Below are 14,324 nucleotides of genomic sequence, written 5' to 3' on the forward strand. Positions count from 1 at the left end.
TGTGTGTGTGAGTGAGAGAGAGAGAGAGAGAGAGAGAGAGAGAGAGAGAGATTTGCCTCTTTATTGCTGTTCCCAAAGAATTAAGTTTTGCTCCATCAGAAAAAGCCTGCTGAGTGACTAATCACCAATTCCACATTCAGTCATCCTTAATTAACCCTGTGATGTTGAAGCGGGCCTTTGACACATGTATGCTCACATCTGATCAGTGTGATTCAAACCCTAGCTGCCTGCAGAAGACAGTCCACTTTTGCTGCCTGTGGATCAAGAAGTAGGACTCTTGGTTCCTCCAGCACCAAGTCTGCCTGCATGCTGCCATGTTTCCCACAGTGATGATAGCAGACTTAACCTCTGAAACTGTAAGCCATACCCAGAGTTGCCTTGTTCATGGTGTCTCTTCACAGCAATGAGATCCAAACTAAGGCAGGCTCTATTCTATTCCCTAAAATGAAAAGGTGAAATTGTGATTGTCTTTGATGTACGTACCAGTCTTCTACAAGTATATAAGCACATACAGGTATCCGTATGGTGTGTGTGTGTGTGTGTGTGTGTGTGTGTGTGTGTTGCTTTTTCATGGTGTATGGACACAGTTACTCTTCATGCAGTTAACTTTAGCCCCTGCGATACCCTTTTCTGGTAACATATAAAAAATCAGGACTGGGGTGTTTTCGTTACATCTAATGATAAAGACCTAATGTGTTTTTGGACTTTTGAACCAACTTTTGAAAACAATACTTCACATAGAAGATTTAACCTAAATCATGGTATTACATTTTAAATGTAAACTTAAACTTATATTTAAGTTTTAAGTGTCAAAACATTCCTGGAAAATTCAAGGTTAGTTCAATATAAGGAACTCTATTAACATAATATTCTAAGTTCATAGATTTAGGGAAAAATCACAACCATTTCTTTACATTCTGAAAAACCATATTAAAATTCAATACCAGATATTTAAAGCTCAAAATAATAAAAAAAATTGAAAGATGCTTTATGTGTATATGTGCGTGTATATGGTGTGTATTTAAACCCTAAAACTGACTTACTTGACAGGGAAATATTAGATATACTTTCAATAAGATTAGCAATGAAGCAGCAACGCCCACTGCTGTCCCTATTACTAAGGGTTGGATTAAGAGATTTCTCAATGCAATTAGAGAAGAAAAGCCAATCGGAGGCTTGAGAATCTACAGCCAGCACAATACATGTATAATATCTCTAAACAAAACTTTTTATTTTAAATGTATGTTATTAAATGAAAAGAATGAGTGTATACATTCTTCCAAGATTGATATATTCATTTTAATGTGGTCCCATTAAAATATCAGTAATCGTTTTTATGGAGTTTTAGAGATGTTGGTACTAAAGTTCATGTAGGAAAACAAACCATGCAATGGTAACCACAAAAACATTGAAAAAGGAAAAACGGTGAGAGAAAAGGAATTCTGTTATTATTAACACTTGATAGAGCCACAGAAGCATGGTGGTGTAAGCATAAACAGACCACGGGTACAGCCCACCTCCCCTAAGCAGTTAGGACAAAAGAGGTGTTTCAGACTACCACCAAAATTGTGAGTGTTTAAATAAGTGACCATGTCCTCGCTAGATCGCCATTTAGAATAAATGACTGCCTGGATAGTTCAACTGGTAGAGCATCAGATTTTAATCTGAAGGTACGGGTTTCAAATCCCTCTTTACCCACTTGACTTACTAGATAAACTAAGGATTAAACTGGATCTAGAATACAGATAAATAAACTCCAAAATGAAAGCATACACACACTGGATTCTTCCTAAACCTCTGGGAAGGGAAAATTTAAAACTATGATTAAAATAATGTTTTAAAGTAAGAATCAAAAAATAGAGATAAATATGACTACATTTTTACAAACTGCTTGGACAAGGGGCTATGATTATAATATTAAAGATACTGAAAACAAAGGAAGGATTTGAACAATAGATTTGAAAACAGATGTGAAAATACCCCTCAAGTTCATGAAAATACATTTCAATTTATTGGTAATTAGCAAAATGCAAAACAAAACCATGTCTGACCTATCCAAGTCACAGTAACTTAAAATGAACACAAACTATGGCTGAGACGTGTACTTCCATGCCTGGAGAACCAGAGTCTGCAGATGACAGGCCATCTGGTTGACCTGACTTTTGAATCAGAAATCCTATTTTTAGCAATCTACCTTAAAGATATACTTCAACACTATGTGTCTTAGGATTTTTTTTTTATTGCTGTGAAAGACAACATGACCTAGGCAACTCTTATAAAGGACAACATTTAATTAGGGCTGGCTTACAGTTTCAGGGGTTCAGTCTATTATCATCATGGTGGAAAGCATAGCAGTGTGCAGGCAGACATGGTGCTGGAGGAGCTGAGAGTTCTACATCTTGATCTGCAGGCAGCAGAAGGGGCCTGAATTTGTTTCACACTGGGCATACCTTGAGCATACCTTTAAGACCTCAAAGCCCTGCATCTATAGTGACACACTTCCTCTAACAAGTCCACAACTCCTAATTTTGCCACTCCCTATAGCCAAGCATTCAAACAAAGGAATCTATGAGGGCTGTACCTATGCAAACCACCACACTATGAAAAATGGCTTTTGTAGACATCATTTGCTATAGAAGTGGCTGCAATTAGAAAATAGTAAGATAGGCTGGAAAGGTGATGCAGTGGTTTAAAACCCTTGCTGTTCTTACAGAGGACCTGAGGTTAGTTCTCAACATCCACAGCTAGTGGCTCACAACCCCCTATAACTCCTCCAGAGCACTAACACCAGCCACGGGCACCTACGCACGCGAACACACACACACACACACACACACAACCACAGAGAGAGGGAGAGGGAGAGAGGGAGAGAGAGGGAAAGAGAGGGAAGGAGGAAGGTACACAGAAGGAAGGGAGGTTGGGGAGAAAGGAGAGAGAGACTTAAAAAGGAAAACAGGAAGCAGTTTAAGATTCCATTTATAGTTGATGGTTTGTTTATGCTTGGCCCAGGGAATGGCACTATTTGAAGGTGTGGCCTTGTTGTAGTGGGTGTGGCCTTGTTGGAGTGGGTGTGGTCTTGTTGGAATGAGTGTGGTCTTGTTGGGGTAGGTGTGGCCTTGTTGGGGTGGGTGTGGCCTTGTTGGAGTGGGTGTGTCACTGTAGGTGTGGGCATTAAGACCCTCATCCTAGCTGTATGGAAGTCAGTATTCTGATAGCAGCCTTCAGATGAAGATGTACAACTCTCATCTCCATGCCTGCCTGGATGCTGCGATGTTCCCACCTTGATGAAAATGGACTGAACCTCTGAACCTGTAAGCCAGCCCCAACTAACTATTGTCCTTATAAGAGTTGCCTTGGTCATGGTGTCTGGTCATAGCAGTAAAGCCTCAACTAAGACAATAGCATCTTGAGTTGGATGTGCAACAACATACCCACATCATGGAATATTACATAGCGTTAAAGCATAGCAATAAAAATGCTCTCTGTGAATGGTGGATCGTTGTATCATATTTTGACATGTCATGTCAGTTGTGGTGAGTATTTCTAAATATCATTTGTGTTCACCACTCATCTACAGTGCTGGTCATTGGACCCGACACTGGACCTGAGCACTGTGTTTCGTACAGTGTTGATACATTTATAAGTATTAGCGTATCAAAATGAGTATAACTTTGAAAACTATATTTCCAAACTGTGATATCTTTCCTAACCCTTTTTGTTTTATTTTATACATTCAGAAGTATTCTGGGAGGCAAGGTAACGTTTTCATGAGACTGTCAAATGCTTAGTGATAACAATGAAATAAAAATAAGGAGATTTTTAAAAAGTTGTCTGTGAAATGATCGGTATGTATTGATATGTGTAAAAGGCAATCTTTAAAATCTGTTTATAGTATATGATTGTGTCAAAAAGCAACAAAAAAAGAGATAATCAAGCACAAGTATATCTATTTATATAAAAGAGATATGAAACAATGCCGTGCAGTAAAGAGATTGGTTATCTATAAAGAATGGTTAGGAGCCAGACTGAAAAGACTGGAAGAAGTGGAGGACCACAGGAGGGAGTGAGGTCTCTGAGCATGCTTTTGACTCTCAGATCCACCGTAGTATTTCTTACTCCTCAGAAGAAAACACCTAAGGTAGATTTAGAAAACATGATTTTGACTTACTAGTACGAGGCTGAAGGATGAAGGATGTGTTAGTACATTTGATTCATACAGGATATTAGAATTTCATAGAACTGAACAAATGAGTGAATGTGGGTAGAATTAAGATTTTGACACCGAAGGAAGATGTTATAAGTAAGGAAAGACGGGTGGTGTTGGGCCCTACCTTGGGGTGTTTCATTTCCCCCTCACTGAGCCTTTTAGCCTGCTATAGCAAGAAGTTGTTTACACCCTTGGCAGCTGCTCTTGGCCCCTGATTTGGGGCCCAGACTTTCCATGGAACCCTTCCTCCCCACCGAGCCTTCCAGCTTATTGTTGTTAAGAAGTTGTTTATGCCCCTGATTAGGCCCGGAATTTTCCACCACACAGACTTTTCCTGTTTTCCTGGTTGGGGATTTTCACCTGCCTTGTTGTTTTTCCATGGTTTTTGCCTCGGGTATATAAGGAGATCTCAGTAAAGCCTTGGTGGCACTCTCTGAAAACGGGTGACCCGTGTATGTGTTTTCTTTCAATCCCGCAGGCCTATGCCCGTTCACACACTGGTGGTGCAGGCGTCCTCATTTGGAGGTCTCACGGTGGTCGGGAAAGAGAGGACAACCTGACGGGATCATTCTAAAAGGCCGGCTGGCAAAGAAGTTGAATGTATTGAGGACAAGCAGTAACCACTTGACAAATCTAGAAGTAGCGCTACAAAGGTTTTGTCTTAGCCATGGGAACTATAAGTTCCTCGTATTGGTCGTAGATCAGCTTGTAAGTTTACTCAAACAACAAGGTACTGGTATTAAGGTAAAGACAGCCCAAGGTTTTGTTAAAACTATAGAACAAGTCAGTCCTTGGTTTATAGCTAGTGGCAGTTTGAGTGTTCTGGATTGGAAACAGGTTAAAAGGGATTTACAGAAGGCCCTCCAAGATGGGGGATCAGAGAGCATTCCAATTGCTACCTTTTCCTTATGGAGGTTAGTGAAGGATGCTTTACTTAGTGAAAATGCGAAGGTCAAAGAACAGATGATGGAAATTGAAAGGACAATTGGGACTGCACAGGATGAACTATAACTACATGTCTTGGTTATAGTTTCATTTGTAGGGAGAGCAGTGACACTGATTCAACTTCCTATGAGTCTGATGCAGATGAGAAAATAACATTGGAAAGGGATATTGAGAAATTGGGAGAAAATGGGCCAGGAAAGGCCCCAGTAAGCAGTATTCAGAAGGAACGCAGGAATTGAAAGCATGTGCAAAGAAAAATAAAGATTTAGGCTAGTGATGAGTAAACCTTGTAAAAAGGGACAAGGTAATAATGATAAAATGTTCTTGTGTATGTGTTCTTTTAGAGTTATGCTAAAATCTAGAGAGGCAAAGTCAATTCTCATAGATGCTTTTAGTCTTTGGACCCTGACTAGAGATAGTTTATACCCTAGACAAGAGAGAAAATGGGGTTGAGAAATACAGTCCTCCCGGACTCTCCACAGATGCTTTGGCGAGAGAAGGAAAATGAGCTTAAGCTTTTTAAGAGCTCTCCAAGGGACAGAGAGAAGGCAGGAGACGGTCCTGCCTCCTTGCTGGTAATGGAGAAGTGCTTATTTCTGGTTCTGAGTCCTTTAGGTAGGATATCTGGGTCCCTTTGGTGGGACGCCATCTAGTTTTTCCCCTGTATGTCTATTGTCTGTCCTTGGTGCACCAAGCTGTTCATGTATGTCAATTTATGTCTGGGTTTTGCTTCTTGTTGCTTGAATGGTGTGTGTTTCATGTTTAAAAGAAAAAAATGGTTAAAACTTTAAATGCTGGTTGATTCACCCCTTGATGTAGTTTTAAATCCTTTCAAGAAAGGAACAAATAAGTAAAAAGCAGTTTCAATTGGCTTTTGGAGCCCTGCATCTGGAGCTAGGAGCCTAAGTCCGCTGGCAAAGCTCCCCAGGGGGCTGGCTAAAAGTTTACACAAGCTGATCCTAAAGGCACCAGGAGCTTCACAGCTTCTATGGTAATGGAACTGATGGCTGTTTCTCTTAGAAAAATCTTTGACTGCGATTACTGGATTCAATAGGTGACAAGGTGCTTCTCTTAAAATTACAGTTAGAAAAGGTAAAAATGGTGTTTGATCTAAATATTAAAGATATGTGTAGTCACTTCATATTTTGTTTCTGATTAGTTTTAAATGTTCAATACACTCTACATGTCTTGGATATAGTTTACTGGCTTTTAAGTTATTGGGTATGGTTAAAAATTTCTAACATTGGTAACAGAAAGGTGGCTTAAAACTGGAGTCATTCTAGACAACCCGTGGTACGACCCAACCCAGAGGAAGAGGTCTAAATTGGAATAATATTTTAATATAATTCTTATCCTAGAAACCAGACTTATAAAAGAATTTAGGGCGATGTCTCTTTGTTGAGGAATTAGAGCCCGCACCATCGTTTGTTCATATGCAAGAATTGGCAGTCAAACTTTAAAGCGTGAGGAATGGACTTGGTGTTTTGGAAGTCTGGATTTTGGAGAATAGATAGTTTGCTGGAGGTTGAGTTTTGCTTTCCAAAATTATGGTTGTGCTCAGGTGTTACAAGGGAAACTTAAAGATTGTGGTTAAAGATTGCCAGTGTTAACATTGGCTACAGTTTACAGTTCGGTCACAGACAGGCTCAAGATTCTAACTCACACATATTTGTAATTAAGAAAAAATCAAAGAGGGTGGAGATCATTACAGGATTTATGAAAGGTTGATGAGGCTATGGAACTTATAAGAACATTACAGCCTGTTTGCTCACTCCAACTGCTATTTCAAGAAATACATATACAGGGGTTGGGGATTTAGCTCAGTGGTAGAGCGCTTGCCTAGGAAGCGCAAGGCCCTGGGTTCGGTCCCCAGCTCCGAAAAAAAAAAAAGAACCAAAAAAGAAATACATATACAATTATTATAGATTTAAAAGATTGTTTTTATGTTCTTTCTTTACATCCTGGCGATTATGAAAGATTTTCATTTAGTGAGCTTGTTTATAATTTTGGAGAGCCCATGAAGTGATACCATTGGAAAGTTTTGCCTCGAGGAATCACTTATGGCCCTACATTATATTAAAAAAAAAAAAATTTGTCGCTGCTTCAATACAAGAAGTTAAGACTTTGAATCTTTCAGTGTATATTCATAAATATACACAGTGTATATAAAATGTCATTATATAGACATTTTAATTTTACTACAAGCCTTTACTCTTATAGCGTGCTTTAAATTTTGAGGACTAGCTGCTGCTCCAGAAAAGATTCAGTATTTCTTTTCAATATTTGAGACATCAGTTATATCCTAGACAAACTGTGGCACAGAAAATTCAAGATAGCTTAAATTAATTTTTAAAGCTTCTAAGATATGTTAATTGGCTAAGACCTTGCCTTAAGTTCACCACAGAAGGACTTAAGCCTTCGTTTGATATTCCCAAGGGAGATGCAAATTCTATTCCCCTAGACAATTAACTAAGGAGTGACTAAATAGCTTTACAGAGAGTAAAGAGGGCTAAATATACAGAATTGTAAGATTGAGTCATGGAAGTATTTTAGAAAAAGAACCTGATGAAACATACCTTATTCCAAACAGCAATTAAATTAGTTATCTAATGAGAAGGCAACACATGTAATTGGATCACATTTATTCTCTGGACTCTCCCCCTGCTTCAACACAGATTATTGAATTACATGCTGTAGTTGCTGTTTTTAAGATGTTAGAAAATCAAGCTTTCAATTCATGTACTGATAGCCAATGTGTAGCTTATGGTTTACAATTGATTAAAATTTTTCCTTAGATCTGTTAACCCTCAAATTTTACAACTATTTAGGCTAATACAACTGATTTAAGAGAATATACAGTTCCTCTATAGGCCATTTAAGAACTCAGACTGGATTGCCTGGCCTCCTTAGTGAGGGCAAAGTCACAATACATTTATATACCAGGCAGACTTGGGGCCTTGCATAGGAACAATTAGACAATCTCATTCTTTATATCATCAAAATAGTAATAGCGAGAGACAATAATCTGGTATTCCTAGATTTGTGACTATTGACACTTTTTCAGATTTTCTGGTTGCAACTGCTTTAACAAGAAAAACAACTAAAAAATGTAATTAGTCATTATGTGTTTTACAAGGAATGGGGACAGCTACAGCTCCTCAAAACGAGAATAAAATAATACTTAAATAAAAAGATAAAAAAAGACATATGGGATATTTTCAACTCTTTATCATCGATAATATTCCTGTTAATCTATGAGGAAGGAATGTTCTTCATGATATTGAAAGACCCTCGGAGCAGGGAGACCCTCACTCAAGTCTCGAATGACGTGACACCCCCCCCCCCGCCCAAGAACTCACAAGAGACCATCCTTGCTGCAAATAACACAAGGTTTATTGATAGGGACGACAGAAATCAGTGCACTGGGGTCGAGACTCGTATCCCACGCAGGAGTAGAGAGTTTGCCTCGAATGGTTGGGAGAAGGGGTATTTAAAGGAAAAACTATACAGAATCACAAGGAAGAACCTCCTGTTTCTCATGATTGTTTAATCCTGCTATTATCTGAACCAGCTGGTGCAATTACTCTTTCTGTAGCCAGCTAGTTCCTGGATCAGGCAGTTCCAGGGTCTGACTATTTGTCTTTCTTTTGGTTTCAACTTTTGTATAGGGGGACAATTTTAAACTTTTACCTTTCAATATGAGAGCTGTCTTGACTATACAACCTGCTCAAAGGATAATTATTTTACCTTATGATCAAGAACAGGTAAGTAATCTGATTAAAACTTTTGACAATTGGTCCATTTTTTCATGTTCCACTACTAGTCAATTTGATAACCATTATCCTGAAAATAAAATTTGTCAGTTTTTTAAGTTACATACTGTGATCTTTCCCTCTATAGTAAAAAAAAAAATCAGCCTCTAAGTAAGGCCAGATTAATTTTCACTGATGGTTTTTCTAAGGGTCCTTTCAGAGGGCAAGGTGGAGAAAATGACATTTGATTCCATCTCAGCACAGTTGGCTGAATTAAAGGCCCTTCTTTTGGCGCTATCTTTGTTTCCTGAAGAGCCCTGCAATATTTATACAGATAGTGCTTATGTATCTAATAATATTTTACCTTTGGAAACTGCTGCAGATGTTGCTCCTGTATCTCCTATTTGCTCTTGTCTTTTGCAAGTGCAGGCATTGCTGTGGCAACACAGAGAGCCTATTTATGTAGGGCATATCAGAGGTCATTCTGGATTGTCTGGCCCCTTGGCAGAAGGTAATGCTGCTGCTGGTCTGTACACTAGGCCACAGTTTGTAGCTATAACCCTTGATTCTTACGATTTGGCCCTTCAATTACATAGAAAATTTCATATTAATTCACAATCTTTAAGACCTCGTACAGGATGCACCAAGGAGCAAGCTGTTCAGATAGTTACTCGATGTCCCTCGTATGCTCCATTAATACCCTCACCCAGTCTGGGCGTCAATCCTAGAGGATTGATGCCTATTGACATTTGATAAATGGATATTTCACATGTACCTTCTTTTGAGAAATTGAAATTACAAGCCTTTGCCTTTATGAATGTGCCTAGGCAAATAAAAACTGACAATGGACCAGCATATACCAGCAAAACATTCCAACAATTTTGTGCTTATTTCGATATTCTTCATAAAACTGGTATCCCTTACAATTCTCAAGATCGAGCAATCGTAGAGCGAGCCCATTTGACCATAAAAAACCAACTTGAAAGAATAAAAGAGGGAGAATATACAGCCCCTCCTACTAAATTTTCAACTATTCTTTATATCTTAATTTTTTTAATTGTGGATAAGGCTGGTCTCTCAGTGGCTGACAGGCACTGGAGGAAGGACAGAGCACATAATGGTTTAGTTAAATGGAAAGATCTGGCCTCGGAAGCCTGGAAGGGACCTGACCCCATCATAGTCAGGGTGAGAGGATCAGCTCGCATCTTTCCCAAGGATGCTGAGGCCCCTGTTTGGGTTCCTGAGTGTTGTGTGCATCTGGTGGATGACAGTCCACCCGGAGATATACTGAAGCTTCATGAAGAATCCCTCGAACCTGATGCCAGTGGGAATACATAACACGGCACGGCCTGCTGTTATTACAACAGACCACACAACAGGTCAGCAGCAGCTCGCACAAAAGTAAAACGAAAAATTCTTAACCTTACTTTCCATCTTAAAAGATAATCTATGCTTTAAGATTTTTATAAAGCCTTGTTAAATAGCTCCTTTTTTCATTCATGTTTACTTTTAGCAATGTTTCCATAGCTGATTTAAATGTTACTGTTACCAATGCTAGTGTTATAGGATTGAGAGATATTTTGAAACCCATTAGTATTCTTAGAAATGATAGTTATCTGCCTCCTAGACCAGCACATAGGTGCTGGCCTGGACCTTAAGTACTGCCTCTTAGAGTGTATCTGATATTTTTGAAACCTCCCTACATTTTTGCCCAATTAAGAAGAGAAAAAATTTTCTAAAATCTGTGCCATGAGTGTTGGCACCCCTTTTCCTTTTTGGTTCGGAATGGGACTAAGGCAGTGTCAAGGGAGGAGATTCTCAATTGTTCTTCCAGGTCCTATCCTACCGACCAGTTGTTGGGAACAAGAAGATTCTACATGGATTGTTCGAGTTCCTAGTGTGATCCCCATACCTCTGGATGAAGGATGATTCCCAGTGGTACTCTACAGGCATAAAAGAGACTTTGGCATTACTATAACAGTCATTGCTACCATCACCATTTCAGCCACCACTGCTGTTGCAGTGGCCAGTGTGGTCATATCTCAACTAACAGCTGTCGTTGGGATTCATTCTGGACAAGTTGCCACGACACTGACTGTACAGAATAGCGTTAAAATTCAGATTCAGTTGGTTATTCTTAATCTCAACCAACAAACTGCTCTCTATTGGACTTCCTCTGGGAAACCCATGTTATATCTTGTTCTATCTTTTATCATTCTATGTGTATAACCCCTGTTAAGGTCCTTAATAGCAGCAAGGTTCTTGGGGATGAATGCTTATCTTGATTGCTCACTCTTAGCAGCTGCCCCTGGGCTGTTTTAAGGTACCAACAGATCCAGTCTCAGGCTGAAACCAAACAGGTTTGGTTTTCATTAGCTGGGAATAAACCATCGGCCCAAATTAGGCTCAGTTTGTATGACAAGTAGTTAGCCAAAGATGGGCAACCTTCTGGGACCATACTTGCCTAAGACAGAAGCCCTGAGGCTGGCAGGGTTTTCAGAGATGGGAAAGAGTTTTGGAACCCCAGATTGATCCTAAGACAGGCGCTACTTAAAAAAAAAATAAAAGGGGGAATTGTTGGGCCCTACCTTGGGGTGTTTCCCTTCCCCCTCATTGAGTCTTTTAGCCTGCTATAGCAAGAAGTTGTTTACACCCTTGGCAGCTGCTCTTGGCCCCTGATTTGGGGCTGGGACTTTCCATGGCACCCTTTCTCCCCACCGAGCCTTCCAGCTTGTTGTTATTAAGAAGTTGTTTATGCCCCTGATTGGGCCCGGAACTTTTCACCTCATAAACTTTTCCTGTTTTCCTGGTTGGGAATTTTCACCTGCCTTGTTGTTTTTCCACAGTTTTTGCCTCGGGTATATAAGGAGATCTCAGTAAAGCCTTGGTGGCACTCTCTGAAAACGGGTGACCCGGGTATGTGTTTTCTTTCAATCCCTCAGACCTATGCCCGATATTCACACACTGACAGCACAGGCACCATCAAGGTGGGTAACAGAATTCTGTGGAGTTGGACTAGAGAGCCACTCCCATGCTTACCTATGTATGTGAGACAGGTAGTTAAAGATAGGGACATACATACATACATACATACATACATACATACATGCATACGTACATATGCATAGACATAGTCCAGTCCCTTCTTGTGCTGAAAGGACCTAGACACCCTTGTTGCAAACCCAGGATTTTGTCTGGGACTTCAGTCCTGATTTATAAGTAGCATGCTCAGATCAAAAGAACAGTGCTCCTTGGAGAAGTGGTTGATTCTAAGTCTGGGGAGGATGAAATGCACAATGAACCTTGGACTGTGTGTCAGGTGGTAAAGAAGCACCCACAAAAGATGGAACCATGTCAGAGAACACGGAAGTCACCAGAAGGCTGCCAGTAGTCGATGCTGAGAACATCTACAGAAAAGTACAAAAGACCTCGGTAAGTGTACAGGGAGAAAGGATCATTTCCTCACAGAAGCCTCACTAATATATCCAAAAAGAATGGGAGAAATGGGGACAGAAACAGCCGTGACAACAACTGCAGGCATCGCTGCATGCTAGCCGATGACGTTGGAAGGTCAGCAGGATGTTTTCAAAGTACTCAAATATACCTATTAGTTACTAGGAGGAAACTAGAATACCTTTTAAAGAAACTCGTAGGTACCACCTTAACCAGTAACCAGGGCTCATACGCCTAGTAACCGGCACAGCTTCCTTGGATACACTGTGGACCACCTTAGCGCCCTTGGTGTATTCCCCGTTCAGAATGCCTTAAGCACTTCTCAACTTGGGGAAATATCAGACAAACAAAACCAAAGGCAATTTACCCAGAATCATTAAATCTTCCAAGAGTGAATGGGTCAAGAAGGTAAAGAAAGACCAATGAAATTCAGACTAAAAGAAACCAAGGAGACACAGCTATACACAGCCAGCATGGGACCTGGGACGAACCTCACTCAGAAGAGAACTCAAACGAGGTTCTTACCAACAGTTTCTGCTCTATTGGAAATCAAGAGTAAGCAAGGGAGAGCTATTGGCTGCTGGGAGCCCTTGGCCCCAGAGTCCCAAAGTCTTGTAGGTGGGGCTGACAGTCTCAGAAACCATAGAGCTCCAAGCCCTGAGAACTAGAGGCTTTAGGTTGCTCAGCTTGGACGCACTCCGCTGTGGGATTTCTGTCTGTGACTCGGCACTGTCTGTGGCAAATGTAATCTCTGGCTCTCAACAGCTGTTTGTAGCAGCTCTGTACTGGCTGATGTCACAGCTATCAAACCTTGGGTGTTGGGAACCTGGGCACTCAACAGTGGCTACAGTTACAGTTCTCAGGCCTCAGCCTTAATGCTTGGCAGCTCACCGGAGCCCTTTCCCCATTCTTTATTGTCTTGGCTTCCTCTGATCTGCTCCCCCTCGCTCTTTGCAACTCTTTTTTTTTTTTTTTTTTTTATTAACTTGAGTATTTCTTATATACATTTGAATGTTATTCCCTTTCCGGTTTCGGGCAAACATCCCCCTCCCCTCCCTTCCTTATGGGTGTTCCCTCCCACCCCTCCCCCATTGCTGCCCTCTCCCCAACAGTCTAGTTCACTGGGGTTCAGTCTTAGCAGGACCCAGGGCTTCCCCTTCCACTGGTGCTCTTACTAGGATATTCATTGCAACCTCTGAGGTCAGGTCAGGGTCAGTCCATGTATAGTCTTTGGGTAGTGGCTTAGTCCTGGAAACTCTGGTTGGTTGGCATTGCTGTACATATGGGGTCTCAGGCTCCTTCAAGCTCTTCCAGTTCTTTCTCTGATTGTTCAACAGGGTCCTGTTCTCAGTTCAGTGGTTTCCTGCTGGCATCGCCTCTGTATTTGCTGTATTCTGGCTGTGTCTCTCATGGGCGATCTGCATTCACATTTTGATCATCCGTCTTGAGTTTCATTTGTTCTAGGCATCTAGGGTAATTCAAGCATTTGGGCTAATAGCCACTTATCAATGAGTACATACCATGTATGTCTTTCTGTGATTAGGTTAGCTCACTCAGGATGATAGTTTCCAGTTCAACCATTTGCCTACAATTTCACAAAGTCATTGTTTTTTGATAGCTGAGTAATATTCCATTGTGTAGATGTACCACATTTTCTGTATCCATTCCTCTGTTGAAGGGCATCTGGGTTCTTTCCAGCTTCTTATTATAAATAAGGCTGCGATGAACATAGTGGAGCACGTGTCTTTTTTATATGTTGGGGCATCTTTTGGGTATATGCCCAGGAGAGGTATAGCTGGATCCTCAGGCAGTTCAATGTCCAATTTTCTGAGGAACCTCCAGACTGATTTCCAGAATGGTTGCAGCAGTCTGCAACCCCACCAACAATGGAGGAGTGTTCCCCTTTCTCCACATCCTCGCCAGCATTTGCTGTCACCTGAGTTTTTGATCTTAGCCATTCTCACTGG

Source organism: Rattus rattus, chromosome 7, assembly GCF_011064425.1.
Source record: "Rattus rattus isolate New Zealand chromosome 7, Rrattus_CSIRO_v1, whole genome shotgun sequence".
Lineage (NCBI taxonomy): Eukaryota > Metazoa > Chordata > Mammalia > Rodentia > Muridae > Rattus > Rattus rattus.